The sequence below is a fragment of the Poromitra crassiceps genome, assembly GCF_964638095.1.
Source record: "Poromitra crassiceps genome assembly, chromosome: 21".
Classification (NCBI taxonomy): Eukaryota; Metazoa; Chordata; class Actinopteri; order Beryciformes; family Melamphaidae; genus Poromitra; species Poromitra crassiceps.
In genome coordinates this window covers 13607799-13620468 of record NC_139638.1, presented here as the reverse complement: position 1 = coordinate 13620468, position 12670 = coordinate 13607799, and the positions used below count along the sequence as shown (strand labels likewise).

The 12670-nt window shown below is 41.4% G+C and overlaps 1 protein-coding gene across 1 annotated transcript in view; it reads right to left on the bottom strand.

Moving 5' to 3' along the window:
* rapgef1b (Rap guanine nucleotide exchange factor (GEF) 1b) overlaps positions 1-40 on the bottom strand; it is a 90095-nt gene extending 90055 nt beyond the window's left edge. Inside the window, exon 1 of the mRNA XM_083657511.1 lies at positions 1-40. This exon is cut by the window's left edge and continues 194 nt beyond it. The gene's annotated coding sequence lies outside the window, so the exon portion shown is untranslated.
* Positions 41-12670: the final 12630 nt, after the last annotated feature.

The window sequence follows — 12670 nt, the reverse complement described above, 5'->3', positions numbered from 1 at the left end:
ACACACATTTTGGTACGGTCAAAAACTGTCTCAGTCTGTCTCCTGGTGATTTTCTCTGGATACAATCCACACCACACACACACACACACACGCATACACACACACAGTCTAGTGTCTTCAACCCAGACTCGGGCAGGGGGACCTCATCCAGTGCAACAGCGGCCCCTTGCGGGAGGAATTAGCTATATCAATCTGTCAACAAGAGGATGGGTGGGTTTACATTTCAAGTCAAAGAGCTGTAATCAACCAACCAGTGCTCTCTGTCTGAATGTGTCTGTGTGTAGGGCTGGATATGTGGGTTATGGATGCACCAAAGAAGGCTGAGGCTCTCTCTCTCTCTCTCTCTCTCCCTCTCTCTCTCTCTCTCTCTCTCTCTCTCTTTCTCGCTCTCTCTCTCTCTCACACACACACACACACACACACACACACACACACACACACACACACACACACACACACACACACACACAGACACACAGACACAGACACAGGCACACACCCTCCCTATACTATGACTGATATGTGTTATAGTATAACACAATGCAAGCCCCATTCAATGGTTTAGATTTATTATAAACACAATGCAATACAGTCAGATGAGTGGAAAAATGTCTAATTTGACCTCGGTATGATGTCCAGAGCAGACCCAATGATGTCCAGAGCAGACCAGAGCAGACCCAATGATGTCCAGAGCAGACCAGAGCAGACCCAATGATGTCCAGAGCAGACCAGAGCAGAGCCAATGATGTCCAGAGCAGAGCCAATGATGTCCAGAGCAGAGCAGCAGGTATGATGTCCAGAGCAGAGTCAGACCCAATGGCATATCTGGCCCCTAGTTGCCCCTCAAGCATCCACTTGTGCTATTCATTCATCACATTGGTCTGACTTCACGCAAAGCTGCAAGTATTTTGTCTTTTGAAGAAATCAAAGCAAAGACAATAAATATAATATACTTTCTGGATAATGTAGGCTACATGCCATCGCAAAGTTGATCAATTTGCATGTCATTAATGTCACATTTCCACTGAAAATGTAGGTTTAAATATAGGTCAGACCAGGGGGGGGGGCAGCTGCTTCTCGCATCATATGGGTTATAAAAAATGTAAATAACAAATCACATACAAATGTACTCTAAGTATTTTGTTTACCATCTGAACACATGAGTTCTGCCTGTGCTGTTCCTACTTCGGGCTAAATTGTATGATAGTGCTGTCCTCCTTAGGTGAACTGAAGAAATACAAATTGAACTTGCTTGATTAACCAGTACTGTGTGGAGGGCCACATATAGTCTATTTTGAGAGACAAGCCGAGGGCCACTTAAAATCGGTCTGCGGGCTGCAATTGGCTCCCGGGCCGGACTTTGGACATGCCTGGGTCAGACAGATAATGCATACTCATGCAATACCCATAGCTCATTTCAGAAACCTTATTGGCCTCCCACAAACTCATTAACAATAGGTTATTAGTTGCACCTAAACATATAGTTGGGAAAAATTGCTTTATCCAGAAATCTCCACATTTCCCTTTTTATATAATTTATATATCAGATAGCAAAGATTGCACCAAAAATTAAATTTGTTCTGGAGCCACAATAAAATGACAACGCCCATGCATGGATTTGATTGAAAATACACACGATTTTTTGGGAGTACATAGTCTTCAGCGATCGATTGATCGATAGATAGAGAGATAGATAGATAGATAGATAGATAGATAGATAGATAGAGAGAGTGAGAGAGAGATAGATAGATAGAGAGATAGAGAAATAGATAGAGGGATATATAGAGAGATAGATAGATAGAGAGATAGATAGATAGATAGAGATAGATAGAGAGATAGATAGAGAGATAGATTCAAAATGTATGTGGAAGTCAGTGTAAGATAGCTAAAATGAGAGTGACATAATCTGTTTCTTGGCTGGTGCTGTAGTCCACAACATCACACTCAGTGTTGGGGGTAACTCATTACAAAAGTAACATATTACATGTAATATTACTTTTAGCAGTAACTCAGTAATATAACTTATTACCAATAGGATTTCAGTAATATTATACCAGTTGCTTTGTCAAGTAATAACACAAGTTACAAATTGAGTTGCTTTTTTGTTTTTTGTTTTTTTTAATCAAAGCACATATTTGAATAAAGATACAATCATTTCCTAATCAAATTGTGTGTTTTTGTACAAATAACCACTATATATGACAATAACAAAGGAAAAGGATAACATTTAGAATTTTGGACTCTTTACAGTACACTAACTTCAAGACGGTTTAATTCTTTTTCTGGATGTTCCAGGGCGGCAATGTCATTCTCCTACTGCTGTTATTTTGGTGAAAGCAATGCAAAAGTAGTGTAAAAGTAATGAGTTACTCAGACATTAATATTTTAAAGTAACTTATTAGTTTCAAATGAAAGTAAGTAGTAATATGTAGTATTACATTTTGAAAGTAACTTGCCCAACACTGATCACCATTGATCTCAACAGGAATAGGCCAGTGAGTGGAGAGGCTGACCATGCTGATTTGAAACAGCCCATTCAGCAGTTCAGAAATGGAACTGTCCCACCAAACCCTACACACAGGGATAGGTGAGTATCATGGCTCTATATGGCCCTGTTAGCAGTTCACAAACCAAATTGTATCCATAAATTAAGCCATGGTATTAAGTTAGCCATGGTATTGTCTCATAATGACAATGCCATGGATCTCTGTACTTTGCAGGACATCAGAAGGTGTTGTTTCTGACTGACTGCTCCTTGGCTTCCCTTTGACTTCAGCCCGAGTTGCTTCAGTGTGTCTCATCGTCTTTCCTTCATATCCGGACGTATTGTGTTTTCCCACAGCAAAGTGATTTGATTTCTACAAAGTAAACAGGCTGAGTGCAGAGTGTTTGGCCACAACACCAGGTCAAGTCTCAGGCTGGTGCAGACTTTTTTTTACCTTTATTTATACAGGAGGAGTCTCACTGAGAGCAATGCTCTCTTTTTCAGGAGTGCCCTGTTCACATTCACACACACACATTCATACCTGGAAGCTGACCAGTACAACCACAGTCTGATCTGTTGGCCACTGATCAGGTCCACTGGAGCAGTTGGGGATAAGGGCCTTGCTCAAGGGCACCTCAGTGGTGGTAATGAGGGAGGGGCAAGCCCTGCCTTTTCACTTTCCCCACCCAGATTTATCCTGCCGGTCCCGGGGATTGAACCGAGGACCTTCCGGTCACAAGCTCGCTTCTCTAACCATTGGGCTACCACACCCAAATAAGGACCACAACACCAGGTCAAGTCTCAGGCTGGTGCAGACTGTAACTATAAGGCTCTCTAAGTTGCCATGTCTGCTTGCATTTCCCTCCCCAGCTTGCCTCACTTGTGGATCCACAACAATAATGACTTCCGGACTTGTTCACCTTCACATATCAAGCTAATTTCATGCAGAACATCAGGGGCCGGTTGCACCAACTGGTCTTAACTATGCCTGGTCGTAACTCCTACGTCGGTCTTAGTTAAGACCATGGACTGACGCCTGTTGCACCAACACGGCTTATGTCTGGTCTTAACTATGCTGGTCGTAGCAATGCGCGTCCATGTGAATTGCCAGGGAATGCACCCTGATTGGATGATGTTGCAAAAAATGTGCCTCGCGACCTGCTTGGAGCACTGTGCCACTACGCTCTCTCAGCCACTACTGTAAAACACCCTCCCTCCTCCCATCCTCCCTCGCTCTGGGGGAAAAATGGCGGCTATTGAACAGACAGAGTCAGTCTGAATGAAATTGAATGTAACGTTCCCAATTCTATGTATTAACTTCTAAAAAACGAACGGCAACATTTTGGAAGGCGGGTTAGGTTAACTAGTTAGTTATAATCTAACGTCGTGCTTTCAAAGACGGCGAACTGGCGGTGTTACGACGATGACGGTCAAAAAGGTCTCCACGGAGATCTCTGTTACAGGCAGGCTCTACGCCTCCTCCTGACGAGGCGTAGGAGTTACGCCTGGTCTTAGTGAAAATAAGGCTTAAGTCGTCTTGGTGCAACCGGCGTAGCTGTTAGGTCGTAAAGTTACGACCAACTTAGCTTAAGACCAGTGTAAGACCAGTTGGTGCAACCGGCCCCAGAACATCAGAACACCAGAACATCAGAACATCACATCATAACATCATAGAACATCATAACATCATGTAACATCAGAACATCAGAACATCAGAACATCAGAACATCAGAACATCGTGTAACATCATGTAACATCAGAACATCAGAACATCAGAACATCATAACACAGAACATCATACCATCAGAACATCAGAACATCATAACATAACATCATACCATCATACCATCAGAACATCAGAACATCATGTAACATCATAGAACATCATAACATCATGTAACATCAGAACATCAGAACATCATGTAACAGCATAGAACATCATACCATCATAACATCAGAACATCATACCATCATAACATCAGAACATAATGTAACATCAGAACATCATACCATCATAACATCAGAACATAATGTAACATCAGAACATCATACCATCATAACATCAGAACATAATGTAACATCAGAACATCATACCATCATAACATCAGAACATAATGTAACATCAGAACATCATAACATCATGTAACATCAGAACATCAGAACATCAGAACATCAGAACATCATAGAACATCATAACATCATGTAACATCATACCATCAGAACATCATAACATCATGTAACATCAGAACATCAGAACATCATAGAACATCATAACATCATGTAACATCATACCATCAGAACATCAGAACATCATGTAACATCATACCATCAGAACATCATAACATCATGTAACATCAGAACATCAGAACATCATAACATCATAACATCATGTAACATCATACCATCAGAACATCATAACATCATGTAACATCAGAACATCAGAACATCAGAACATCAGAACATCATAACATCATGTAACATCATACCATCAGAACATCATGTAACATCAGAACATCAGAACATCATAACATCAGAACATCATGTAACATCATACCATCAGAACATCATAACATCAGAACATCAGAACATCAGAACATCATAACATTATAACATCAGAACATCATGTAACATCAGAACATCAGAACATCAGAACATCATAGAACATCATAACATCATGTAACATCAGAACATCAGAACATCAGAACATCATAACATTATAACATCAGAACATCATGTAACATCAGAACATCAGAACATCATAACATCATAACATCATGTAACATCATACCATCAGAACATCATGTAACATCAGAACATCAGAACATCATAACATCAGAACATCATAACATCATGTAACATCATAGAACATCATAACATCATGTAACATCAGAACATCAGAACATCATAACATTATAACATCAGAACATCATGTAACATCAGAACATCAGAACATCAGAACATCATGTAACATCATGTAACATCATACCATCATAACATCATGTAACATCAGAACATCAGAACATCAGAACATCATAACATCATGTAACATCATACCATCAGAACATCATGTAACATCAGAACATCAGAACATCATAACATCATGTAACATCATAGAACATCATAACATCATGTAACATCAGAACATCAGAACATCAGAACATCATAACATTATAACATCAGAACATCATGTAACATCAGAACATCAGAACATCAGAACATCAGAACATCATAACATCATGTAACATCATACCATCATAACATCATGTAACATCAGAACATCAGAACATCATAACATCAGAACATCATAACATCATGTAACATCATAGAACATCATAACATCAGAACATCATGTAACATCTCTCTCTAAGACAAGAGGTAGCCATTTTCTTTTTCCACTCTTGCTATTTCTATTGCTATCATCACTATGCTATTTCTGAACACTGTGCAGCTTCTGACTGACAATGTAGCAGCTCTGCTGCTGCTTGCTTTCATGCACTTTTGCATTTGCATGCATTTCCTCCACAACCCGCCATAGCATAGGTTAGCAGCAGCATCAACTCAACTGCACAGTCTAATTTTGGCAACTTGAATTTGAAGCAGCCATTTCCTAGTAGGCATGGCAACTTATCATTCTGTATAGCTGGTGTGGTGACAAGAAAGTAAAAGTAGCCCGAGTTTAAAATACTGACCATTCAGAAAGAAGTTCAATTTAGTTTGTTATTAAAAATTGAGGGTGACCTTGAATTATGACCTCAAATGTGAATTCTGTGACATTGAAAACGAGATTCTATTGTACTGCTTATGAAGACGCAAGGGATGTACTGTACTCTTTAGTCAAATGTCCTCTATTTATGTAGACGTTTTTGAGTTGGACGATTATGAGAGACTTGAGTTGTGTTTTAAAAAAGGAACCTTCCTCACAGCACATTTTATTTGTCAGGCCTCGAAGCAAAGACAGAACTTTCTGTTTAGAAAGTGATGTATTGGTCTGTATTGTTGTCTGAGCAGTATGCTGACTTGCGACTTGTGTTATTTGAAATGTGCCATTGTTGCGATGTTTTATTGTTGTATTTTATGTGTATTGTAAACCCATGAGGGTTGACTCAATCAATCAATCAATCAATCAATCAATCAATCAATCAATCAATCAACCTGATGTGCAATTGTCCCTTCAAAGTCTTCCAGGGAGTATCTAGGGAGTAAAGCCTATAACTTAAATGATGACTGGGAGCCCCCTGCTGGACATATTGAAACCTTGACTCCATGCCCAGAATGTAGTTCAGCTTCACAGAGTTTAATGTACCACAACACACTTACACACATACTTTTCCTTGTCTTGCAAAAGTGAAATTGTAAAAAAGGAACGAGATGAGAGGGGAAGGGAAGGGAAGGCTGACCTCTGCGTGACCTCTGCGTTATCCCTGATTTCTGTCAACTGCCGGTCATGGCTTTGACCTCTTTAGTGCTGCACATGATCTTGACCATCCAGATCATGTCTCTGGCAGGTCAAGAAGAAGAAGCAACATGTCCTGTTGTCTTTCTTCATCCATCATTGATCTGATTGACAGAACGATCCCACATTCTCCCAGTGATCTGGGTCATGTCATAATGCTGTGATGAGTCATGGGAGCAGAGGACATAGGGAGTCAGTGTGCATCATATTGTAAGAGACTTTTTCATGCCCTGCGTGTATCATACTCCTTTATCAAATACATCTCATCATTTAGTCATTTAGTCATGAATGTTTCCAAATTAAAGTATTTATTTCTGTGTTTTCTGTAAAGCGACTTTGAGTATTTAGAAAAGGGTTATATAAGATACATGTATTATTATTATAGTCTGACTCCTTTATCAAATACATCTCATCATTTAGTCTGACTCCTTTATCAAATACATCTCATCATGTATCAAGCTGAGAGTCGAGGCTGCATATTTACACTCGCTGTCAGTATGCCTGATCCCTGTGCTCTTGCTTGCACAGCAGAAACCACACCCATATATAACAAGTGAGTGTATTGAGACGAGCGGGTGGAGTGTGTGTGTGTGTTGGGGAGGGAGGGTGGCTGTGCTGGTGGAATGCTTTCCCTGGAGCCATGGTAAAGTCACAGAAGCAAAACAATAGACTCTTTAGCTGTGGCAAACTTGTCAGGACAGGAGAGCGCTGAGCTCACTGCACAGGTTTGGGGTCACACACACACACACACACACACACACACACACACACACACGGTTAGGGTTGGCTCTGTTAGGGTTGGCTCTGGGCTGCAGAAGTGTTGTTCCAAACAGCAGCAGTTGTCTGACGCAAAGCTCATTTACACAAATTGGTTTATTGGATCCACAAAGGCCTTTGCAGTACTGCCCAATCTGTCATTAGATACTGGTGTGTTAGCTCCTTCTTCATTCTGTCATTAGATACTGGTGTGTTAGCTCCTTCATTCTGTCATTAGATACTGGTGTGTTAGCTCCTTCTTCATTCTGTCATTAGATACTGGTGTGTTAGCTCCTTTTTCATTCTGTCATTAGATACTGGTGTGTTAGCTCCTTCATTCTGTCATTAGATACTGGTGTGTTAGCTCCTTCTTCATTCTGTCATTAGATACTGGTGTGTTAGCTCCTTCTTCATTCTGTCATTAGATACTGGTGTGTTAGCTCCTTCTTCATTCTGTCATTAGATACTGGTGTGTTAGCTCCTTCTTCATTCTGTCATTAGATACTGGTGTGTTAGCTCCTTCATTCTGTCATTAGATACTGGTGTGTTAGCTCCTTCTTCATTCTGTCATTAGATACTGGTGTGTTAGCTCCTTCATTCTGTCATTAGATACTGGTGTGTTAGCTCCTTCTTCATTCTGTCATTAGATACTGGTGTGTTAGCTCCTTCTTCATTCTGTCATTAGATACTGGTGTGTTAGCTCCTTCATTCTGTCATTAGATACTGGTGTGTTAGCTCCTTCTTCATTCTGTCATTAGATACTGGTGTGTTAGCTCCTTCTTCATTCTGTCATTAGATACTGGTGTGTTAGCTCCTTCTTCATTCTGTCATTAGATACTGGTGTGTTAGCTCCTTCATTCTGTCATTAGATACTGGTGTGTTAGCTCCTTCTTCATTCTGTCATTAGATACTGGTGTGTTAGCTCCTTCTTCATTCTGTCATTAGATACTGGTGTGTTAGCTCCTTCATTCTGTCATTAGATACTGGTGTGTTAGCTCCTTCTTCATTCTGTCATTAGATACTGGTGTGTTAGCTCCTTCTTCATTCTGTCATTAGATACTGGTGTGTTAGCTCCTTCTTCATTCTGTCATTAGATACTGGTGTGTTAGCTCCTTCTTCATTCTGTCATTAGATACTGGTGTGTTAGCTCCTTCATTCTGTCATTAGATACTGGTGTGTTAGCTCCTTCTTCATTCTGTCATTAGATACTGGTGTGTTAGCTCCTTCATTCTGTCATTAGATACTGGTGTGTTAGCTCCTTCATTCTGTCATTAGATACTGGTGTGTTAGCTCCTTCTTCATTCTGTCATTAGATACTGGTGTGTTAGCTCCTTCTTCATTCTGTCATTAGATACTGGTGTGTTAGCTCCTTCTTCATTCTGTCATTAGATACTGGTGTGTTAGCTCCTTCATTCTGTCATTAGATACTGGTGTGTTAGCTCCTTCATTCTGTCATTAGATACTGGTGTGTTAGCTCCTTCTTCATTCTGTCATTAGATACTGGTGTGTTAGCTCCTTCATTCTGTCATTAGATACTGGTGTGTTAGCTCCTTCATTCTGTCATTAGATACTGGTGTGTTAGCTCCTTCATTCTGTCATTAGATACTGGTGTGTTAGCTCCTTCTTCATTCTGTCATTAGATACTGGTGTGTTAGCTCCTTCATTCTGTCATTATATACTGGTGTGTTAGCTCCTTCTTCATTCTGTCATTAGATACTGGTGTGTTAGCTCCTTCTTCATTCTGTCATTAGATACTGGTGTGTTAGCTCCTTCATTCTGTCATTAGATACTGGTGTGTTAGCTCCTTCATTCTGTCATTAGATACTGGTGTGTTAGCTCCTTCTTCATTCTGTCATTAGATACTGGTGTGTTAGCTCCTTCATTCTGTCATTAGATACTGGTGTGTTAGCTCCTTCTTCATTCTGTCATTAGATACTGGTGTGTTAGCTCCTTCTTCATTCTGTCATTAGATACTGGTGTGTTAGCTCCTTCTTCCAGAAGGTGAGAACAACAAAGATAATGATGGATGCTGCTGACCCGAGCTCAGAATGGGCCTTTGGGGGAGGACTACGCACAACAGTAAGTAAGCATGACCGGTCCATCCGATCATGCTTAGTTACTATTGTGTGTACATTAGACTTTTGGGTTGGTGTGTAGTCCAGGTTATCCTGAACATAAATCTACCAGTCGAGTCGATGTCAGAAAGTCTGGAGCAATTTGTTTTCACAGCACCTCAAGTTTCAGACATGAAGTGAGACTTTGAAATGACCTAAATTGATGCCGTGAAAAATGCTTGATTTTGAGTTGGTGTGTCGTCAGAGTTGATTTTGAGTTGGTGTGTCGTCAGAGTTGATTTTGAGTTGGTGTGTTGTCAGAGTTGATTTTGAGTTGGTGTGTTGTCAGAGTTGATTTTGAGTTGGTGTGTCGTCAGAGTTGATTTTGAGTTGGTGTGTCGTCAGAGTTGATTTTGAGTTGGTGTGTCGTCAGAGTTGTCCTGATCTCAAATATATCAGTTATTGTCAGAACTCATGGAGCGATGTGTTTTTACAGCCCTCCGGCTTTTAGAAACGAAGCCAATTGAAGGTACAAATGTGTGAATTTATCTTTGAAATTCTCTAAAATCGTACAATAAAATGCTTGGTTTTGAATTAGTGTGCAGTCAGGGTTGTCCTGAACTCAAATATCAGTCTTTGGGTGGTGATATGAGGATGTTCTGACTTGTTTTTGTTGGATGTCTGCTTCATAAGTGACTTCAATCAGTCGGCTGTATGATTGACTTCCAGCAGCTTTGCATTGTCAATCTGTATTTTAATGTTGTCATTCAAAAACACAGAGGTGTCACTCACTTGCAGTACAGCTCTTTGCTGCTATCTGTTGGCTAAGTTGCTCAGTACAACCCAAATACTGCCATTCTGCTATCTGCCACACAGTGGTGCTCATGAGCTGTTGATCCGTGTGTCTTGGATCTCAGAAGGGTATACTTTGTAGTGGCATATTTGAGCCATGTTCAGAATGGTTCACTCACTATTCCCCATGTAGTGTTTATACAGTGAACTATTTAGGCAATGATCAAACACGTTTTGGACGCTACCTCAGTCTTCTCCTTTGGTAAACACGACCGCATTGTGGTAGATGGGAGAAAATGTAGGGTACATTCTCTGCTCACTAGAAATTGTAGTGCATTCTGGGTATTTTATAGTGGACTATATAGTGAATCAGAATTCAGACACTAGTAAAAATTGGCCAACACACTAGATAGTCCACTATTTCTGTAATAGGGAGGGAGCACTTTGGAATAGGGCTTTTGAGTGGAATGAATGGCGAATTAAATCAGTGTTATCTGAGAGGTGTTAATGGAGCAGAATCTGGAACTGCTTAAATTAATGTCATTTTATTGAGATTGACTGAAGCCAAACTGGGGGCAATAGCGTGATCCTCCCATGCACTACGTCCTGCTGGTGAAACCCCTCGCTGTCAGTGAAAAGAAGCCACTGGTGACTGTACATGGATCAGAGGAAGCATGTGCTAGTCTACGACTCGCCCCAGATCGGCAGAGGGGGTGGAGCAACGACCGGGGCAGCAGGGGGAATCGGCAAAGTACAATTGTGGAGAAAATTGCAAAAAACTTTGTAACGAAAATTTAATTGTAAGATGGGCACGCCTGACGAGACAGGTGACCGTCGTCATGTGACTAGCGGTCACGTGACTCATCGTGGCTAGCCGTTGCCTGGTCTGCACCATTGATTTCTGACGAGAAAGGCGACCTTTCCCGTCGGCACGGGACGGCAAGGGCTCCTGAGCGAACATTTGATGGGTTGGGTGTGACAACGCGTTGGGTTGCAGACTGAGTGTGAGTCCATCTGTGTTAGTCTTGTGATGGACAGCTGACCTGGAGGGTTCAGCTCAGGTGAAGGCAACTGCTGCCATTTTGTCATGGCAAATCAAAAAGCACAACACAACTCTTCTCCTGAGGAGCTGAAAGTCAGCGTCTAAGAAAACACATCGGTGGCTGCAAGTGCTAGCTATAAGCAATAGGCGTGTGTGTGTGTGTGTGTGTGTGCACGCGTGTGTGTGTGTGTGTGTGTGTGTGTGTGCAGGTAGGGCAGTTCTACATTAATAATGGCCTGTCACAATGGGTTGTTTGTTGGCAGTAGGAGCGATTAGGCCTGACTCACTCTCAGCATGTGACAGTCTGAGCTACACATGAAATACGTCAAAGAAAAAGCGCTGCTTTCATTTTTCCACTGTAACACTTCATGAATTCATAAACGTGCACACACACACATGCACACACACACACACACACACACACTGGACTCGTCACACGCGCACACACACACACACACACACACACTGGACTCGTCACACACACACACATGCGCACACACACACACTCTGGACTCATCAGACACACACACACACAGACTCTGGACTCGTCACACACACACACACACACACACATGCGCGCACACACACACATGCACACACACACACACACACACACACACACACACACACACAAATTGAATTCAAATGAATCCTCTGTAATACGGCGACACCATAGCTACACAACAAACTGAGTCAACTTTGACCTGCCACTGATGTGCTTCTCTTCTTCTATGCTTCTCTTCTTCTCTGCTTCTCTTCTTCTTCTGTTACCAAACAGAAGCGCTTCTCTAAGCACATCCGGGCCAGGTTAGAGTTGACTCAGTGTGTTGTGTAGCAGCCTAGTGTAACCCACATGAAATATATGGTTACTAAACCTGTAGTAGTTTAGGGGTGTAATTTCATGTTTCCACCAGAGGGCGGCGCACATGCTCTAGGTCTCAGGTTAAAGACTGTTTAGACACGTCCTTCCGGGTTTCCACTTCCTTTCTATCTAAGACGCTGTCCTGAAAGCACCATAACCCATTGATACCTGATGCAAAGCGGACATTTTTTCGAGTTGCCATTTTTTCAAAGCGGAATTTTTTCAG